Source organism: Nematostella vectensis, chromosome 6 (genome assembly GCF_932526225.1).
Source record: "Nematostella vectensis chromosome 6, jaNemVect1.1, whole genome shotgun sequence".
Lineage (NCBI taxonomy): Eukaryota > Metazoa > Cnidaria > Anthozoa > Actiniaria > Edwardsiidae > Nematostella > Nematostella vectensis.
This window is the reverse complement of record NC_064039.1, coordinates 16,392,311-16,409,510: the sequence shown is the minus strand read 5'-3', so window position 1 is coordinate 16,409,510 and position 17,200 is coordinate 16,392,311. Positions and strand designations below refer to the sequence as shown.

The window sequence follows — 17,200 nt, the reverse complement described above, 5'->3', positions numbered from 1 at the left end:
TTTATTACGTAGCGCGCCTGCCTAAAAAAAAACGGGTAGGTATTTCGTATATGGTCTACTATTTTTACCATATATATTCCTTTATATATGGTCTATTATATTGTACCGACATATGGTCTATTTTTCATGTACCGACATCCATATAATTGTTACCGGCATTGAATAGCGTTATATGCCTTTTAAAAACATATATGCCTTATATGCCCAACCTTGTACAGCTTAAACACCCTTATAACATTTATATAGTTTATACACCCTTGTACAGCTTATACACCCTTGTGCAGCTTATACACCCTTGTGCAGCTTATACACCCTTGTGCAGCATATACACCCTTGTACAGCTTATACACCCTTGTACGGCTTATACACCCTTGTACAGCTTATACACCCTTGTGCAGCTTATACACCCTTGTGCAGCTTATACACCCTTGTGCAGCTTATACACTCTTGTGCAGCATATACACCCTTGTACAGCTTATACACCCTTGTACGGCTTATACACCCTTGTACGGCTTATACACCCTTGTGCAGCTTATGCACCCTTGTGCAGCTTATACACCCTTGCGAGCTTATACAACCTTATAACCCTTATATAGTTTATACACCCTTGTGCAGCTTATACACCTTTTTACAGCTTATACACCCTTGTGCAGCTTATACACCCTTATACACCCTTGAACAACTTATACACCCTTGTGTCGCTTATTCACCCTTGTACAGCTTATACACCCTTGTACAGCTTATACACCCTTGTGCAGCTTATACACCCATGTACAGCTTATACACCCTTGTGCAGCTTATACACCCTTGTGCAGCTTATACACCCTTGTACAGCTTATACACCCTTGTACAGCGTATATACAGCCTTGTGCAGCTTATACACCCTTGTACAGCTTATACACCCTTGTGCGGCTTATGCACCCTTGTGCAGCTTATACACCCTTGTGCGGCTTATGCACCCTTGTACAGCTTATACACCCTTGTGCAGCTTATACACCCTTGTACAGCTTATACACCCTTGTACAGCTTATACACCCTTGTACAGCTTATACACCCTTTTTCAATACAGTAGAATTTGGCTGTAACAAAATTCATAAAGATTTGCTTGATTTTTAACCGCGGTGATCCTAGAACCTAATCCCTCAGAACCTAATCAGAACCTAAACAGAAACTAAAAACGGTCAGGGGGGTACTTCAAAAAAAATAATAACATAATAAAAATTCCTTTTAAACGAGTAAAATAAAGCTAAAGGGTTGAAAATCAGGGATGATAAGTTGACGCGAGAACCTCTAGCAAGTAACATTTCACAATATTTAATTTTCTGCGACCTGTTCCTACAGCAGTATTCACGAACAAATGCCGACGGGAGTACGAGCTGTGACTTACCGCTCGGTTATTACTTCAAACCTGGGGCAACAAGTCTTTAAGATGGAAGAGTAGCTGAAAAATTACACAGAAATGCTTTTTTTAAACAGCATCTGCATATAAGAACTTAGAATTTTCAAGATCAGGCTAAATAGTTTCAGATAAAAGGGGTACCATTTAACAATTTATGCTAGCATCTAGGATCTCAATTGGTTCTTATTTTTATACACCAAACAATCATAGTCACTAGTCAGAATGTTTGCTGACTCTAATGCCTGGTGCACACTAGTGACATAGCGACATAATGACATGCGCGTGCACCTTTATGTTCATATGTTCACCCTCTGTATGTATATATTTGGGAATGGTTCGACATTTTGACATAAGCCCAACATAACGACAAGAGAAAAAACCTGTTTTTTTCTTTGATGTCATTATGCCCATGACGTTATGTCGGGCTTAAAAGAGTGCGCGCGCCTATGTTGTTATGTCACTAGTGTGCACTAGGCATAACAAGAATAAATGCTGAACCAGTTATACAAGCTCATGTTGTATCCAGCTACACTTTGCAATGCGCCAAACTTTTGTGAAATCTTTTATTTTCTGTTATCAACCGTAAATTATGTTTCAAATAGTCTCCACTTGTTATATTTTATAGGTTTCACTTAAATTATATCCAGAATTTTGACAATCAACATTTCAGTGATCTTTGAAATATCACTCAAATTCTTCCCCACAAAGCTGATTAGATTCTTATAAAAAAGTGCTTAAAATTCCAAATTTTAGCCTGCAGGTTCTTAAAATCTCTAGGTTCTTATATTACGCGGCGGGCTTTACCTGTTATCATTTAGGTTCTACTCCCTTGATTTGGCCCAAGAAAACATTAAAAAATCGAGAGGGCGACTCTTTTCCATCTTATGTCGGCTGTTTGTATTCTTTCGGCCTTTATTGTACATTATTACACTCCTCTATTAGATGGTCTATAAAGGAAAGTAAAAACAGTGTTTGTCTATTTCTCGTAAGGTTGCTCATAGAGGATTTCGTGGGGATGTAACAAGTAGAAGCCCGCGAGAAGCCCGCTAACTCGAACTCTTACGGGTACTCTATGTCAAACCCTGGTACCCCCCTCCCCCTCTTTCGAAATCACAAGCCCCCCACCCCCCTTCTTCTCCAATCCCTCTACCTCCCTCCCACATTTCGGACAATTCCGCCGCCCGATTAACCCGACCTCGACGCGAATATCTTATACTACGCTAACATTCGCTTAGAATGGCAATAAATGGCGAGTTTCAGCAGCAACAGTATATATTATAGATAGTAACAGTCAAACTGTTTTTTTATTTTATTATTATATTCATTTTAACAAGCTACTTTTTTCATTATCTAAGGCAACTTTGCTGAATCATATCTCAAGAACGGATCATCTACCAAAAATAATAAAGCTTATTTTGTTTTATATTATGCAAGGAACCTCTAGGCAAAATATTAACAAAATGTAAGCTAACACTGTAATTTTTTGCTCCTGTCGCCAGCACCCCAAAAATTATCATAAGAAGTAAAAATTAACCCTGAAAAAAAAAACGATTTAAGTATCCCATTTAAAGTGTTTTGTTTAGAAGTTGAAAGTATTTAGTAACCCCTAAAAACTATTATCTTTATATAAAAAGAGATTTAGCTAACTAAATACAGGCCTAATTTGACCCCTTAGGACGAACATTTATTATTAGTGGGGCCGATGAGGCCTATAGTACAGGAAAATGGTGCAAAATTTATGCTGAATTGTTCATATTAATGGTAGGGTTATGAAATTTAGCAGGGTGATAGATCTTTGCACCACGAGTAATTCTAGATAGGATGCCACGCCCAACAACAAGTGCTTTCAGTTTTATAGGGGTGGAATTGATTATAACAAAAATGAAGAAAACATACACTTAATGGTAATGTACGGGCCCAAACTTTTTCTGGTAAGATATTTCATATTACCGTTACAAGGGCAACGCCCTCATAACGATACTTCCAGTGTTATAGAGATGCAATTACTACGATAAAAATAAATATAAAACACACTAAATATGCTAGTTAATGATTTTACTCTTGTATATGGATTAACATCTATGCCATGAACGAGTTTTTGATGAGATGCAACGCCCAAGTTTGGGTACTTACAGTTTTAGAGGCATGTTTCATTAAGCAAACGATTTTTCGTATGGCGAGGTTGGAAAATATTTTAACGGAGCTTTGTCACCGGGGATCTATATTTAAATTTGTTCCCAATGTTCTAGATGCCTAAGCCCAAGCCAGTGATCGTTTACAAAGCGTCAAAAGGACGAACATGTACAGGAAGCTGCTCACACGCTAACAAAGGCGTTCTTGAATGAAGAGGTGACCTGCCAAGCCTCCGTGAAAAATGGGGTATCAGTAGAAGCTATCGACAAGAAGCTCAATTAAGTAGTAGGCGTTACAACTGGTAAGCTTACCAAGACGCACCTTCCGGATGATATAGCGCTACCCAGCGATATAAAACAATATTACGAGCCAAGTTTTAACTTGAATGGGAATCTCGAGAGGATTTTCTATCAAAGTCAGGAATTACAAAATAATTATGCGAATGTTTTGCTTTGTTTTAAAACAGGAGTTTTTCCTGATTATAGAAAACTCGGATCGCCCAAAAGCTTGTTAAGATTGTTGAGAAGCGAAGTTTTTTGTTGCTACAGCTTCTGGAGAAGTGAAAGCAAGGCGCTATTCTCCAAACTTGGAATCGAAGTCAAAGACGAGATCTTCTACAAGGATTACATTTTCAACAACGAGAGGCAATTTGCGGGTATAACTAAATAAATACATGTTATAATTTTTACGTCATAATTAAGGATATACAATTTTCAATAGAATGCTATCCCATAAGAGTGTATTCAGGGGTTTAACCTATGGTCTGACTAGAAAAAAATACAAAGTAGCTGAAGCAGTCTGCGTAGGCATGAAATTGTATGCTTTACGCCTCTGTGGAAAAAGAGAAGTTTAACTCTACTGACGGTTCAAGTATTAAGTATACAATTCTATAGTTTAAAGGTTAAAACACTTGTTTATTTTGTTTTGTAATAAATATAATTAAGAATCCAATATGAGTACACTCAGAGGGCTGACTTTGATAGTCTTCTGATCAATGTAGTGTAATGTCTTCTGCTTATGTTTTTTTTTATTACTTTTTTTAATCAAATCAAGACAACTTTTATGTCAAGGTTAAAATTAAAGCATGGCATTCTTTTAGTGATGTACGTTTCTTCTACTTTCATTAATATTGTACTTCTTGCAACTGTATTTCCGGCTCTTGACACAGGCCCCTAGCAAAGAGCCCCCCCCCCCCCCCCCTTAAGGCGGGGGTTAACCTAAACTTCAGTCATTGAGGATATGTTGCACTTGTGGGCTTATAACTTTTTAATTATTTATTCAAAGTATAGCAAACTATACATTTTTGGAAAGCTTAGATAACAAGGATAACAAATAATATATTAATAATATTCTGTGGATTATTGTAATTTGAAACCGTGCATTTTTATTGGTCACATGCTGTGAACCACCTAACCAGCTTCAAAAAATGTTTTGATCATAATGATAGAAGATATATAAAAATCCTTTATGTTTTCTAATACACTACAGAGTAAAGAGTGTTTTAAGCGAAGGATTTTTTGATATTCTAAAAATTTGGTTAAATTTTCTCATTTTTATCTTAAAGGCCAAATTAACATTGAAAAAAATGTTAAAATCGTTCCTTTTGCTTCAATAAAAAAATCTATTGCTTAAAACACAGATCACATCAACTAAGAGATTCCCTGAAAATTTGAAGCAGATACATTGAATTGTTCAGGAGATAATATTTTTTGAATGCCGTAACTCGGATTACAAGAAAAAAGCCTTTAAAGTTGAATGACAAGTTTATGTTGAGTAATCAAGTAGAAATTTGGTAAAATACCAGCTTCTCATGTCTACAATCAATTCAAAAGGCTCCTGCCTCATAAGTGACACCCTCTTGGGCTCGCAAGTCCTCCTCATGCTGGGCTTTGAGTCTAGCCTCGACCCTTCGCCTCTTCTTGGCATTCTCTGAGGCAGACTGGTCAGATTTGTGAACCCGCTTCCTGTCTTTTTCGAAGGATGCCCTTCTTGTGTGTTGCCCTGCAGGAACACAAAGTCTCCTCATAACATTTTCTCTGCTGCTGGCTCCAGCATGGAAGTGGCAGACAGCAGCAGCGACGGCACATCTGATGACTTTGTAGCCATGGTACTTGTGCTTCGGGCACCTTGCCCAAACAAGGGAGTTGAGGCTCTCATTCGCATTCTGGGTCGCCCCCCTCACACATCTCTTGAGTAGGCTTGTCTCACTAAGTCTCATAAAGACAGGCCTCAACAGGTCAAGAAAGACACCTGGGAGGCAGTCCTTGTCGGTGTATCTAGTGGTGCTGAGCGCTTTATCCTTCTGCCATTAGCACCAGGATGTCTCTCTAACTGGACAATACTTATGTTGCTTTGCTTTGTCCTCCATAGCAACGGTATGGTTTAGAAGGGCTATGATGTTTTTTTTCATTGTGTACACGGCGATGTCAACTTCTCTCTCAGTAGGGTTTGGCCTTTTTACAGTGTTTTGCCGAATGGCTAGCCCATACTTCCTTTGTATATCTTTGATTTTGGAATCTGAGAGTCTCCCATGACCTCCAATTGATCGCCCATCAGCCAGCTTTCCTTTTGTCAGGGTTTTAAGCTTCAGAAGCTGCTTCCCCATCCTCTTTTGAACATGTCCAACACAGTCCAGCTTTTCGACAGTACATCCCTCATAAATGTGCTGAACTGTGTTGTGTGCCTTGCTGTCTCCGTCTGACACCATCCACCGATACCGCATCTTGTGTTTTTCTGGACCTGGACCTGGACCACAGAACTTGGGCTCCTTCTGCCTCCATTGCTGGCGAACTTCCTGTGAAGTTTGCGTCACACTCTCCCTTGGCCATATGCTCTGCCCTCCACTCCTCAAACTCCTCGACATTCTCATCACACTTGTTCAAATAGAGCTCACACTTTAAGCATTTTTTGTTCAGGACGTAGCTATCGAGGACCTCACCAGTGTCCACTGATATAACAAAGACAACTCCAGTCTGTGAGGTGAAGCCTCTTTTTGCCCATGTGCCATCAAAGCTGACAGCAACATCCACAACCTCCCCGAGCTGTTCTTGGGACTCCTGAGCGAGTCTCTCCCTAAGTCGTTTTGCAGCAAGTCCCATCTCTGCTTCTGCCTCCTCTTCCTGTGCTGTTAGAATGTTCTCGACTTGCTTGTAGTATGCTGGCTTAGATATGCAAGGCATATTCATAATGCTGCAAAATGTAGCAAGCCCTTCATAGCCACCACCTGACTCAAGGGAGTAGTAGACTGCTCTTCTGTTTACATCATGCGATTTTCCTCTTGCTGTGACAGATGCAGACGTTTTTAGGCAGGAGTTTTTCCCACAGCTACTACATTGGCTAATTATGTTTGAGGAAAGCCCAGCTCTTGACGAAGGGTGCTCTGTCATGCTAAAAGAGTCTATAAAACGAAATATTTAAGTGAAATTAGTAATTCATTAAATATCATGCTATTGTTGTCACACATATTGTTTACAATTTTCACCCATTCCTAGCACAAGCTGCACAGAAAAGCTAAAAACACACACGAGTCATTTCCTTTCAAAACCTCTCAAGAAGGAAGACAACGATTTATTGGAAAAGGAAGAATCATTCTATCATCAGTCTTACCTTTTCCACACTCATGAAATTCAGCAATGGAGTTTGAGAGATTCCCTAGGTCGATGAGTCGATATCCACCGCACGATTCAATATTTTCGCCGGAAGTTTCACCGTCAAAACAATCGTCCTGGCTGTCTCTGAAACCGCGAAGTTCCATCTTATTCCTAGAAGTACCGGCTAGGGGCTCCTCTTTATTGAGTTGCGAAGCTTGGGACGCTGCCGGAGGATCCTGCTCTTGTTGTTTATCACACTGCGTGGCGGCCGAACGTGAGGAACTTGAAGTCGCTGATTCCGATGTAGAATCGCTACTTTTCTCCCAGGCTGGAGAACCAGAGAATCCTTTACCTTCCCGGCGCTTTTTAAACTTATTACGGGCTTTGGAACCCATTAGAAATTTCTATAAATCGTATTGAAAACTAAGACGAGAGACTTGCTTTGTGAACACGCGAGATGCAAGCGACAATTATGCAAAGACAGGCTAATGTTCCAGGCCTTTTATTGCCTCTAGAAGCCGCTGGATAGTCTGATTGCAGTTTCTGGTCAATTTGAAAAAGATTGGATGCATCCGGGGCGGGAAAAAACAAAAGATACAAAAGGATTCTAGTTTTCGTTGCCATGGCAACGGCGGTAGAAGCATCAAGTGGTTGTTGAAAAGTAGCGAAAAAATAAAAAAATTGCTATAAACCATACACTGGAAGTTAGGGAAATTAAAGTTAGATAGTTAAAGAAAAGCTGTCTAGGTTGCGGTACGCCCTTTGACGAAGGTCAGCGTACAGACACATCCAGACACACCCTAATACATCCTGACACACCCAGACACATCCCGACACCTCAAGGGCGCTGGAAATTGCGTGGAAAAGTAGTGAGGGACTAGGTGACCACGCATGCGCGAGGTTCCCGCAAATGGAAGAGAGACTGGAAGAAAGACTGGAAGACTGACTGGAAAAAAAACTGCAAGAAAACCTACAAGAAAAACTGCAAGAAAGACTGGCCTCAATCTAAAAAGTAATAAAGTTTGGTTACACAGTGGTACTCGGTGTCCAACAGGAGAGATGAGAAAATTATCATCTCTCTCCTAAATTTATTATCCCCCCCCTCCCCCCCCCCCCCCCCCCCCCCCCCCCGGTCGTGCAAACACAACAACAAGCACACACCTTCATATTGTTCGTCGTGTGCTCGGCTGAGAAACGCACGAATTTATTAGTTGTATTTACAAACATACTTGGTGAGTGAGTGTTTAAATACTGATACCTTGTCTAGATAATATCTGAAAAGAGGGCGTACGGAATTTCCAAAGGGTGAAAAACCCCTATGTGCTCCGCAGCACTTATACACATTGAAAACACGGGGAAAACCCCAGCCCTAAGGACCGCACCTCTTTTGCCAGCTGGGCAAGGCAAATTAAATTCGTAAGTTTCTGGAAACAGATAAAAGTGAGTCTAGATTGTCTTTAACATAGCCGTCTTTAGCATTCTCACTCCACCATCGGACATGACGTTTAAACAGTCTATCGGGAATCCCGTTATTGGCTGCGGCTGTAGCTAAGATCTAAGGCTGTGCCGACTAATCTTCGATACATCTGTTATCCCAGTGAACGCCTCCTTGAGAGCACACCTTGGTAGAGCAAGATGGTCCAGCTAAAACACGGAATAAAGGCAGATCATCGTCCAAGTAAGCGTATGCTTTGTATTTCTCCAGGGGAGCTACACCAATTCAGAACGAGCAATTGTCACCCAGGCTCCTTCGCGTAGTTGATCAGTCTTAGATGACTCTATAAAGATAGACGCATACGAGGGTAACAAGTTAACATCACAACATCTAATACTACAAATTTCACTGAACCGCAGTAAACCCGCATAACCAATTAAACACAAGGCTAGAGATCTGCAGTTACTAAGAGCAGGATTTTTCCCAAACTTTGAGACCAAAGCCAACAGCATCTCTGCAATTTCTGGTTCTTTTTTTGTTTCTAGGCTTTCCCAGTATTCTTTTGGAAGCATCAAGCATCGCCTTAACTATAGCGTGATCCGAGATCTTTGGTAGCCCTCCTAGGGAGAGCACCAAGTCAATTGAATATGCCGCGTTCAAGATGGGCGAAGGGCTTTGTGCTGATTCCAATAAGCACTGAAAATAAACTGCAACATAGAATAGGTTAGCAGGAAAATGACTTAAATGATTGTTTGTCGCCCAGCGCTTCCAACGATTGAAACCTCCTTAATAGCTCTTGACAGTTCCATCAAATTTTGAACGTAAAACAGTCTGTTGTACTTTATCTACTGCGTGGAGAAGATGACAGGGCATGGCGGACTTGAAGTCGGACCATAGCATCTGAAAAAACATGTGAAAAGAAAAATAGAAAAAGCAAACAAAAATGAACCCAGAATAGATAGAATAATTTATTTAATTTATTTAAAAAAAAAAACACAGTATAAATACAAAATCCGGCGGAAGCCCATCCGGGGCAAACCGCGCATCCGGCGCATATCATTAGGCCCGCATCTGGGGCAAACGCGCATCCGGCGCATATCATTAGGCCTGCATCTGGGGCAAACTGCGCATCCGGCGAATATACCTAACCCCGCATCTGGGGAAAATCGCGCATCCAGCACATAACCTTTAGCCCATCCAGGGCAAACCGCGCATCCGGCGAATAACCTTACGTCCGCATCTGAGGCAAACTGCGCATCCGGCGCATAACCTTTACTAGCCCATCCGAGGCATAGATATCAGAATTCTCTACAAAAGGTAATTATTATAAAAAATAACGAACTAACGAATGATAAAGCGAAAATCAACAACCTGAAAATACAAAACAAAACAAAATCAATGAAACGTTACTAACAATAAAAACAGAAAAAATACCTTATCCGCTAAATAGGCCAATCTAAAAAATATAAAAAAAGAAAATATAAAAGAAAGTAACAGTGGTTTGTTTATTTTCAAAACACGAAAAAATTCATCTCTCTCGTACTTATACGATCTGTAGTGCTAACGTAGTTACGTAATTTTGCAAACATAAAACAATAGTTGTTATTATCAAAACAAAAGATCACGGAATGTGATAACACATGCTCAGAACCGTACTGAAAACGCTTTCCAACTGCACGATGTTACGTTGGAAAGTATTTATTGCTGCCGTCTACAGCAGTGGTACTACGCAAACGGCGCTGGGGTGTGATGGAGGCGGGTAGATTACCCGTGTGTTGGGTCCTCGTGTGAGCACTAGTTGCGATGGAGCAGACGTTCACACTAAGGCCATTGAACCCGCTCGGTACTCGCCGATCTCCGCATGCTAGGTACCATCCTGTAGGTCAATAAAACATTAACAAATGTCAAGATTGGCACAACGTTTAAAAATGTTTAAAAAATATATATAAATAAAATAGATTCTCTGCTATCACGTAGCTATTAGACCTCATGCTAGTCACAAATCAGGCCTTATTATGTCCAAACACCCCCTCGCCTCTAAATGTTTTGCTCTTTCCCCTCTTCTCCCCTAATGTTCAACAAATAATGCCTGGTCTCCCGAATGTTAAAATAAAAAAAAAAAGCGAAGGTCCAGACGATCAAGTTGTTGTCGTGATAAAATTGTTAAGCAACTGGGCGTTTGACAGTTCGCCGACAAGCTGTTAATATTAAAGTTTTATGAACAGAGACCCCATCCCATTCAATAAGTAAAAGATTCGACCTAAGAACCGCGCGTAAGGACGGACTGATCTTCCCATTACGGATCGTACGTAAGCAAGACTAAAACATTAAATCACATTTTATAAAAACTGAGTTCTAAGGCTGCCAGTGGAGGAACTGAACATGACATCAGCTTGATTCCCATCTAGAAGGCAGTGGGCAACCGTGGACAGCTGTTACAGACATACTTACTAGCATCATAGCGGAGCCCCATTAGAGCCCCATAGGTATAGAAAAATGGTGTATGGCGCGGGAGCCCTGTGGTTCTGCCTCGTTCTGCCACGCTTCGTTGACACGGTCGCTTTCACTCCAGAAAAACGCAAACTTCCAAACATCTAAGGAGTGGAAAAAATATTTGAGAAACCCTATTACAGTCATTCACAGATCGTTGCTTAAATCAATGAATCTACCATTTTCTCTGAGTCCGCTGTCGAATTTCGCCTACAACAAACTGGTTATCACACGGCGGAAGATCGATTACACTACGCATTCACAACATAGCGGTGGAAGAAAGTCTACAAAAGAAAGTCTTTACAAAAAGCCTCAAATATAAGAAACGATCCGTGTCTTAAAGACGGAGAAATCGAAGACCAATAAAGCAGCAAAAGTATGATTATTAATGTTGGTCTCTCGCCGACTTGAAACGAATGAAACGGTACGTTTTCAAATCGTAAACTTATCAAACAATTTTATCGCTTCTGATCGTAGTTTGTAGACTATTGTTCTGATTGAGTACTTTACTCATTCGTTGATGTTCAGTTTAGTCTAAATTTAAACCGTAGTTTTCCTTTACTGTAACTTTCTATTTTGTATAGTTTCCTGTTTTTATTTATAATCATGGTGTACTTAAAAATCTAAAATAAGTTCGAATTGTTTGAACAAAACCGCTTCTTTTATTTCTGTCCAAATGACAATTCCTCATGTCAATCTTCGTCAATTCTATTTACTATAGAATCTAACCCAGACTAAAAGGCAAAAAGAGTAAACGAATGTATGTTAGCTCATATTTTCTCAGCTTTGATTTTTGCTTGGTAAGAACAATTTATTTAGGTTAGTTTTGTCAATTCTTTCTTTCTGAGAGGAAAATATGTTTATTAGTTCGAAGTTATTAGTTTCTTTTACCTCAACAACTAGTTTGCACTAATCCTAGAAGGTCCTTACAAACTAAAAAAAGACATAAATAATAAATAAATAATAATGAATTGTCAAACAAATGAATTTATAGAGAAAAAATTGATCAAAGCTGCTTAAAGTGTGGCTGTGCCTGCCTTGAAGGCTGGCAGAGAGTGAGGTTAGAGGTTTCTTAATCTGACTGCTCTGGGAAAGAATGAATAAGGCTCTTGACCGGACTGAACTTTACGGTACATAAAATTTACTGAACTTGGCAGTACATAAAAAGAAATGAAAAAGTTATCTGTTTCCAGCAATATCAAACCTATGAAAGCAAGATGCTGCACCTCTACTAAAATGCTGCTGTGGCTTTGGCTAATAGCTCTCAATAAAAGAGTTGGATAGAGTGGTTTTCAAAAACCCATGAAATACTTTAGTTTATTTAGTACTAATACACTGTAATGTCTTTGTTCTCTTTTGTTCTGGCCTGATTATTACATTTTAACAATTACATTTTGTTGCACAGGGTTTTGAAAACAACCTTAAGACGTTTTAGTTATTAAAAACCACCCTGTAAGGCAGCCACATTTCTAACAGATTACTGGGGTGTTTGTTGTTTTTAGTGACCATAAAATTACATAATTGTCTTAAAATAAGTCTATGATAGATATTATAAGGGGACAATAACAGATTCAGAGGTAGTCTATAGTACTTTCATTGCTCTTCTTGTGAACCACAATAAAGTGGCCAAGCCCTATCAAAAAGCTACTCGGCGCAGTCCCAGAGGTGATTGCAGAGGCATCACTATACTTCCCTAGTATCTGAACTGTATTATCCCTGTTATTGTTCCGCGCCATTGAATTAGATTAGTCCGGACACCATTGTGTGTAGGCTATACCTTATATTATTATTATTGTAAAAACTGGGAAAGACATTTGGAATACAAATGTACTGGCTCCGCCTTTATATAGCTGGTAGCATAGTCGACTCAAATGCACACTCTAAGTCAATGTTATCTGAAGAAGTTCAAATCAAATGTTCCCTAGTTGGTTAATATTTCAAAAACTTATTGACTGAGAGAATTCGGGAAATTTTCTTTTTCCCTTGTGAGCAATCATTTAAATGACATTTTGAAAAGTGTGTTATTTTTCAAGAGTCATTTGGCATGTTATTGATATTACTCTAATACTGTAATACACAATAGGTACACACTAGAAATGTTGTCTATTGATGTAATGGTGTTATTTCTAATAAATATTAGTAAATATTATTCATGAATCACCACCAAATGAGAACTAATCATTTGTTGCACTGATGTTGCTGACGTTGACCTTGGATAGTTCTAGCAACTACATGGTACACAGGAGAAATATTGTCTATTTATGTAATGGTGTTATTTTTAATATATTTTATATATTATTCCAGAATCACTTACCACCAAAGGAGAACTAGCTTTCTTGTCTTTTTCTTGCGGCTTGCTTGTCTTGGTCTTGCGGCTTGCTTGTCTTGCGGCTTGCAGCCTGCTTCTCTTGCGGCTTGCGGCTTGTTTGTCCTGGTCTTGCGGCTTGCTTGTCCTGGTCTTGCGACTTGCTTGTCTTGGTCTTGTGGCTTGCTTGTCTTGGTCTTGCGGCTTGCTTGTCTTGGTCTTGCGGCTTGCTTGCCTTGGTCTTGCGGCTTGCTTGTCTTGTGGCTTGCTTGTCTTGCGTCTTGCGGCTTGCTTGTCTTACGGCTTGCTTGTCTTGGTCTTGCGGCTTGCTTGTCTTGGTCTTGCGGCCTGCTTGTCTTGCGGCTTGCTTGTCTTGGTCTTGCGGCTTGCTTGTCTTGGTCTTGTGGCTTGCTTGTCTTGGTCTTGCGGCTTGCTTGTCTTGGTCTTGCGGCTTGCTTGCCTTGGTCTTGCGGCTTGCTTGCCTTGGTCTTGCGGCTTGCTTGTCTTGCAGCTTGCTTGTCTTGCGGCTTGCTTGTCTTGCGGCTTGCGGCTTGCTTGTCTTGCGGCTTGCGGCTTGCTTGTCTTGGTCTTGCGGCTTGCTTGTCTTGGTCTTGCGGCTTGCTTGTCTTGGTCTTGCGGCTTGCTTGTCTTGCATCTTGCTTGGCTTGGTCTTGCAGCTTGCTTGGCTTGTTCTTGCTTGTCTTTTTCTTGCAGCTTGCTTGTCTTGGTCTTGCGGCTTGCTTGGCTTGGTCTTGCGGCTTGCTTGGCTTGGTCTTGCGGCTTGCTTGGCTTGGTCTTGCGGCTTGCTTGGCTTGGTCTTGCGGCTTGCTTGTCTTGGTCTTGTGGCTTGCTTGTCTTGGTCTTGCGGCTTGCTTGTCTTGGTCTTGCGGCTTGCTTGTCTTGGTCTTGCGGCTTGCTTGCCTTGGTCTTGCGGCTTGCTTGTCTTGTGGCTTGCTTGTCTTGCGTCTTGCGGCTTGCTTGTCTTACGGCTTGCTTGTCTTGGTCTTGCGGCTTGCTTGTCTTGGTCTTGCGGCCTGCTTGTCTTGCGGCTTGCTTGTCTTAATCTTGCGGCTTGCTTGTCTTGGTCTTGTGGCTTGCTTGTCTTGGTCTTGCGGCTTGCTTGTCTTGGTCTTGCGGCTTGCTTGCCTTGGTCTTGCGGCTTGCTTGTCTTGGTCTTGCGGCTTGCTTGTCTTGGTCTTGCGGCTTGCTTGCCTTGGTCTTGCGGCTTGCTTGTCTTGCGGCTTGCTTGTCTTGGTCTTGCAGCTTGCTTGTCTTGCGGCTTGCTTGTCTTGCGGCTTGCTTGTCTTGCGGCTTGCGGCTTGCTTGTCTTGGTCTTGCGGCTTGCTTGTCTTGGTCTTGCGGCTTGCTTGTCTTGGTCTTGCAACTTGCTTGTCTTGCGGCTTGCTTGTCTTGCATCTTGCTTGGCTTGGTCTTGCAGCTTGCTTGGCTTGTTCTTGCTTGTCTTTTTCTTGCAGCTTGCTTGTCTTGGTCTTGCGGCTTGCTTGGCTTGGTCTTGCGGCTTGCTTGGCTTGGTCTTGCGGCTTGCTTGGCTTGGTCTTGCGGCTTGCTTGTCTTGGTCTTGCAGCTTGCTTGTCTTGCGGCTTGCGGCTTGCGGCTTGCTTGTCTTGGTCTTGCGGCTTGCTTGTCTTGGTCTTGCATCTTGCTTGGCTTGTTCTTGCTTGTCTTTTTCTTGCAGCTTGCTTGTCTTGCGGCTTGCTTGTCTTGCGTCTTGTGGCTTGCTTGTCTTGGTCTTGCGGCTTGCTTGTCTTGGTCTTGCGGCTTGCTTGTCTTGGTCTTGCAACTTGCTTGTCTTGCGGCTTGCTTGTCTTGCATCTTGCTTGGCTTGTTCTTGCTTTTCTTTTTCTTGCGGCTTGCTTGTCTTGTTCTTGCTTGTCTTTTTCTTGCGGCTTGCTTGTCTTGGTCTTGCGGCTTGCTTGTCTTGGTCTTGCGGCTTGCTTGTCTTGGTCTTGCGGCTTGCTTGTCTTGGTCTTGCGGCTTGCTTGTCTTGCGGCTTGCGGCTTGCTTGTCTTGGTCTTGCAGCTTGCTTGGCTTGGTCTTGCATCTTGCTTGGCTTGTTCTTGCGGCTTGCTTGTCTTGGTCTTGCCTGTCTTTTTCTTGCAGCTTGCTTGGCTTGTTCTTGCTTGTCTTTTTCTTTCGGCTTCCTTGGCTTTGTCTTGTGGCTTGCTTGTCTTGGTCTTGTGGCTTGCTTGTCTTGGTCTTGTGGCTTGCTTGTCTTGGTCTTGCGGCTTGCTTGTCTTGGTCTTGCGGCTTGCTTGGCTTAGTCTTGCGGCTTGCTTGGCTTGGCCTTGCGGCTTGCTTGTCTTGGCCTTGCGGCTTGCTTGGCTTGGCCTTGCGGCTTGCTTGGCTTGGCCTTGCTTGTCTTTTTCTTGCGGCTTGCTTGTCTTGTTCTTGCTTGTCTTTTTCTTGCGGCTTGCTTGTCTTGGTCTTGCTTGTCTTGGTCTTGCGGCTTGCTTGTCTTGGTCTTGTGGCTTGCTTGTCTTGGTCTTGCGGCCTGCTTGTCTTGGTCTTGCGGCCTGCTTGTCCTGGTCTTGCGGCTTGCTTGTCTTGCGGCTTGCGGCTTGCTTGTCTTACGGCTTGCTTGTCTTGGTCTTGCGGCTTGCTTGTCTTGGTCTTGCGGCCTGCTTGTCTTGGTCTTGCGGCCTGCTTGTCTTGGTCTTGCGGCTTGCTTGTCTTGGTCTTGCGGCCTGCTTGTCTTGGTCTTGCGGCCTGCTTGTCTTGGTCTTGCGGCCTGCTTGTCTTGGTCTTGCGGCCTGCTTGTCTTGGTCTTGCGGCCTGCTTGTCTTGGTCTTGCGGCTTGATTGTCTTGGTCTTGCGGCTTGCTTGTCTTGGTCTTGCGGCTTGCTTGTCTTGGTCTTGCGGCTTGCTTGTCTTGCGGCTTGCAGCCTGCTTCTCTTGCGGCTTGCAGCCTGCTTGTCTTGCGGCTTGCGGCTTGTTTGTCCTGGTCTTGCGGCTTGCTTGTCCTGGTCTTGCGACTTGCTTGTCTTGGTCTTGCGGCTTGCTTGTCTTGGTCTTGCGGCTTGCTTGTCTTGGTCTTGCGGCTTGCTTGTCCTGGTCTTGCGGCTTGCTTGTCTTGGTCTTGCGGCTTGCTTGGCTCGGTCTTGCGGCTTGCTTGGCTCGGTCTTGCGGCTTTCTTGTCCTTTTCTTGCGGCTTGCTTGTCTTGGTCTTGCGGCTTGCTTGTCTTGCGGCTTGCAGCCTGCTTCTCTTGCGGCTTGCGGCTTGTTTGTCCTGGTCTTGCGGCTTGTTTGTCCTGGTCTTGCGGCTTGCTTGTCCTGGTCTTGCGACTTGCTTGTCTTGGTCTTGCGGCTTGCTTGTCTTGGTCTTGCGGCTTGCTTGTCTTGGTCTTGCGGCTTGCTTGTCTTGCGTCTTGCTGCTTGCTTGTCTTGCTGCTTGCTTGTCTTGCTCGTCTTGCTCGTCTTGCGGCTTGCTTGTCTTGGTCTTGCATCTTGCTTGGCTTGGTCTTGCGGCTTGCTTGGCTTGGTCTTGCGGCTTGCTTGTCTTGGTCTTGCGGCTTGCTTGTCTTGGTCTTGCGGCTTGCTTGTCTTTGTCTTGCGGCTTGTGGCTTGCTTGTCTTGCGTCTTGCGGCTTGCTTGTCTTACGGCTTGCTTGTCTTACGGCTTGCTTGTCTTAGTCTTGCGGCTTGCTTGTCTTGGTCTTGCGGCCTGCTTGTCTTGCGGCTTGCTTGTCTTGGTCTTTCGGCTTGCTTGTCTTGGTCTTGTGGCTTGCTTGTCTTGGTCTTGCGGCTTGCTTGTCTTGGTCTTGCGGTTTGCTTCTCTTGCGGCTTGCGGCTTGCGGCTTGCGGCTTGCTTGTCTTGGTCTTGCGGCTTGC

General features: G+C 42.7%; 1 long non-coding RNA gene and 1 other non-coding gene across 3 annotated transcripts; both read right to left on the bottom strand.

The window, feature by feature from the left end:
• Positions 1–4,783: 4,783 nt before the first annotated feature.
• Positions 4,784–7,822, bottom strand: LOC116619365. The gene is made up of 2 exons (XR_007312065.1): positions 7,139–7,822; positions 4,784–6,929 (listed from the first exon to the last, which is right to left on the bottom strand). It is a non-coding gene; the product is annotated as an uncharacterized LOC116619365 (transcript).
• A 466-nt stretch (positions 7,823–8,288) lies between these two features.
• Positions 8,289–13,506, bottom strand: LOC116618777. 2 transcript variants are annotated; one of them, XR_007312074.1, is made up of 5 exons: positions 13,362–13,506; positions 11,009–11,151; positions 10,214–10,433; positions 9,992–10,013; positions 8,289–9,865 (listed from the first exon to the last, which is right to left on the bottom strand). It is a non-coding gene; the product is annotated as an uncharacterized LOC116618777 (long non-coding RNA). The 2 variants fall into 2 exon arrangements; XR_004296339.2 differs by having other exon boundaries at positions 8,289–10,013; positions 10,326–10,433.
• Positions 13,507–17,200: the final 3,694 nt, after the last annotated feature.